Here is a 4264-nt window from a genome sequence, read left to right as displayed (position 1 = left end):
CCGGGCACCCCCAAATGTTCCAGTTAGCAACCCCAATCATTTTGTCCCTCAGTAACTCCCACTAACTCTGCTTGAGGAAAATAATTCGTTCAGCAGTCTTTCACTACTAAAAACAAAACAATTACGCAATTTACAATGCATGAAATAAGATGCAAAGAAAAGAAAAGTTAGTCTTAAGAAGAAGGGCTAAAAAAAGACGTTCAGTTGCAAAGACACTGGTGTGGGTCCGTCGTACACGAGTGTCTGATCCTTAGAGCTGATAACGCGTACCCTTTACAAGCCGGCAGGGGGCTCCAGAGACCGGCGACGGGCCCTCAGAGGCCGGCAAAGGCCATCAGAGGCCGGTGGGCCCTCAGAGTCGCCGGTGTGGGGCCTTCAAATGTCACCGGTGGGTGGCCGTCATGTGCACTTGTGGGGCCCTCAGAAGCGACGGTGTTGGGCCCTCAGAGCCGCCGATATAGAGCCTTAAGAGGCACTAGTGCGGGGCCCTCAGCTATGGCAATGTATGGCCCTCCGAGGCGCCGGTGTAGGGGCTTCACAGTTGCCGGTGATGGCCCTCACAGGCGCCGTTGTGGGGGCTCTCAGAGACACTGGTTTAGGGCCATCACAGGCGCGCGTGTGGCCCTCAGAACTGCTGTTACGGAACGGACCCTTCATAGGCCGACAAGAAGATATCAAGAGGTCACCGGTGCCTTCAGGAGCCTTGTGGGGTTCTCAGAGACCGGCATGGTGCTCTCAGACGCCGCTGGGACCCTCCGAGCCACCTGTGTGGGACCGTCAGGGTCGCTGGTACCTGACGAGGGCCCTCAGAACCGCCCATGTTTTAAAGGCATTGGTGTAGGGCCTCAGAGACGCCGGTGTGGCGCTCAGGGGCGTCGGTGAGGGCCCTCACAGTCGCCGTTATAGGGGCCCTCAGAGAAATGGATGTGGGGCCTTTACAGGCGGGTGCGGAGCTCCTAGAGCTGGCGCCCTTACCCAGCCAGCAATTTGGTTCGGCGCAAGTCCGTTTTGCCCCGGCAACTGCGACATGCCAGACTTGGGCCGGTATAAACGGAACGCCGTCAAATCCGGGGTTTGGGTCGATACGACTCTATTCCGGCTAGCCAGTATTTGCTGTAGCGCTCCCGGGTTGGTATGGTTCCGGACCGCCAAGTCTGGCTCAAGTCAGGCTCCCTGCCATGGCTCAAGTCCGGCTCCCTCGACCAGGTCCGGCTGCACCCCATAGCTGCTCTGGCTTACTGTGGCTGAAGTACGGTGGAGGTACGGCGCGGCTGATGCGGCATAAGTCCGGCTGTGATGCGGGCGAGCTCCGGTATCGTGTGTCAGCTCCAGTAGAGCCCCAGACCTTGCCTGTACTTTAGCCGGAGCAAATGCCGGAGCTAGCCAGAGTAAAGCCAGCTACGGCCAAGACCAAATTAGCTGGCTGGGAATAAGCCGGTTAACCCGCGCCCTGCTGGGGGGGGGTGTTTGAACACCCCCCCTTGTGGTTTTTCGCAAATATCTCAAAAACGGCGGCGCGGAGCGCCGCCGTTTTTGGTACACCTTATCATGCATCAATTCTACACATGTTGTGAAAATTTCAGACCAAGGTCATTCAAGGTCAGGTCACCAGGTCACTTGAAGTGACCTCACCTCATAAAAAGTTTCAATGTCTGTCATAGCTACACCGAGTGACCGATCGCTTTGAAACTTTCAGCGATTGGTAAGAGCAATAGCATGTACAAAATGTATATCTCAGAATTTTGATATCGATGACCTAAGGTCAGGTCAATTTTGGAACCTCCCCATTATAAGTCAATGGGAGAAAATTGAAATGCGTCTCTTTTGGACGAAAGACATTATAAACACTCCCAAACACTGAATTACAAGTGGTTTAGACACACTGAACATGAAAATGGTGTCCGTGACCCCTGTTTATGCCCTGAGGTCATCTTAGGTCACGAATGGTATCTAACAGTTTTTCGCAAATAACTTTTGATAGAGGCATGCTAGAGCGATGAAAACACCTTAGATGTGTTCAGCTCGACGATACGGATCGACTGATATGCAACATGACCCTTTCCGGTCAGGTCATGACCTTGACCTGAGGTCAAATTTTCAAGTTGACCTTTCAAGGTCAAGTTATAGTTCATTCGATGCGTCTTGACGAGAGGAACACGATGCCGGTAAAAGTAAGCTCGTACAATGCTTGGGTCAAAAGTTATTGCAGAAAAACTGTTTCCGAAAAAATCGGCTATTTTTGCAGTTTTTGCCCCCTGCAGGCAAAACCGTTGACGTTAGGTCAAATCTGAGAAAATTACTCAGAAAGGGCGTTAATAGGGCTATCGAATGCGCTTTTCCGCGGCGCTGTAGCTCAATTGGTTCCCGAGTTATGCGTTGGCTTCTTGGAAATTTTCGACATTCGACCTGGAAATCGGCGAAATTTTGGCTTCAATGACCTCTGGTGACCTGACCTTTGACCTGACCAAAAAATTGACCGAAGTGATTTCCTCATTATTTTTGACGCTCTTTCGAACGCCGCCTTCCGCGTATCGCTACGTGGCCCAGGAGCCGAGTTAGAAGGGGGGGTGTTCAAACACCCCCCCCAGCAGGGCGTGGAAATCCAGGACCCCCAGCCGGGCGCGGGTTAAGACCCCCAGAGTCCGACATGTGGCCCTCCGAAGCCGGTAAGGGGCCCTCAGAGGCCGCCAAGGGGCCCTCAGAGACTGGCTTGGGGCCCACACCTTCCCTGTATCTGGAGATCTTAGTGTTGGTACTTGTGGGCCCATGAGGGTTTTTTACGAGCCCCGTGGATCCTTCTTTGTCCAAATATGGCCAACATTGACTCTTAGCGGCCAATGGCGCCTCAGGGCCCCTCAAGCCCGAATAACCCGAGGGGACCCTGGGCCCGAACCTGATGGGGGGGGGGCACGTGCCTAACGGCCCACCTGGCTACGCCACTGAGGAAAATCGTAAACCCGTAAATATCCAAATGCGATCACCTGTCATTTTTCAGCGATCATTATTGGGATCGTCTGATTACCGCCAGAGCCTCGTAGCCACCGTTGCCTCCGCGCAATGTCCGCCCCTGCGGACCGCAGCGGCTGCTGCACCGGTGCTAATCGACGTCATTGGTTTCTGTCACCTTATTACAGAGGTGTCGGGGCTGCTGCCATGCTGCCGGCAAATATACGACTTTTTTCGGAAAGATGTTTATGTAATAAGGTAGCCAAGTACTAGGACGAGCAGAATGATTTTCAAGAAGAACGTTCTGCCCTTGGGAAATGTTAGTGGAAATCCCGGCATTATCAGTACCTTATGGGGATAACCAACCCTGCCTTGTACGGTTGTGCCCCATGGCAAAGCTGCAATCTTTCACCCGGTGCAGGGGTTGAGCACCCCCAACCATTTTGAAAAATCGACACCCCTGGTCAGTATCCAGTGATGCGCATTGCACACCTTGCCATTGTATTCGTTTCTGAATCTGTAGGTGACGTCATCAGTTTGAGTTGCCTCATGTGACGTCACTAGCAAACAGTGTGTAATCTGACGTGCTCTGTTTCCAGAGTCTGTATGCGACAAACTTACTACAGGGTGTCCGGAAATTATTTGCCCCTCCATCATCTCGCCGCCATAATTAATAAACAAAGAGCCCCGGATCATGGTTTATTTACCGATCTATCCCCTGCCCTGTCTCACCCAGTCCCTCATCCGCTTTGGCATTTCATAGATCAAGATGTCCAGAGTATCCGCGCTGATGTTCAGCCACACCTGTCACAGGTTCCTCTAAAGTCTGTTTTCTGTGGGAGCTGGTTCAATCTTGCTGAGCCTCCTTCATGATTTCCCATAGGGTTTGGATTGGGATTAGGGCAAAGGATTCGATTTGACTTCCTACTTAATTCCAGTCTTCAACATAACTTCAGCACGATGACGCTTTGATGAAGAGTTTCTTTCGTCATAGTAGACACCACGTTCAGGTGAAAGTTACGCCTGCCAAACAATGCCCCCTGGCGCCTCGCAAGTGTCAAGGTCAGGTGACCGGGTTATTTCATCTGTCTAACGGACAGCTGTGGATAGCCTGAGGCACGGTCTTAGCAAAATTTTGAACAGTTCTTAACCCTCGCCCTGGCAGGGGGGGGGTCGATGCGACCCCCCCTAAGGTTTTTCGAAGATAGCGTAAAAACGGCGGAGCGCAGCGCCGCCAAATTTGGCACAGCCTATGGGGCAACCTTTTTACATATGACCTGAAAATTTCAGGTCCGGGTGACCTTGGGTCAGGTCACCA

The sequence above is a fragment of the Amphibalanus amphitrite genome, unplaced genomic scaffold (genome assembly GCF_019059575.1).
Source record: "Amphibalanus amphitrite isolate SeventyFive unplaced genomic scaffold, NRLGWU_Aamphi_draft 000988F_arrow, whole genome shotgun sequence".
Classification (NCBI taxonomy): Eukaryota; Metazoa; Arthropoda; class Thecostraca; order Balanomorpha; family Balanidae; genus Amphibalanus; species Amphibalanus amphitrite.
The sequence above is the reverse complement of the archived record's forward strand: the minus strand, read 5'-3'. Positions refer to the sequence as shown.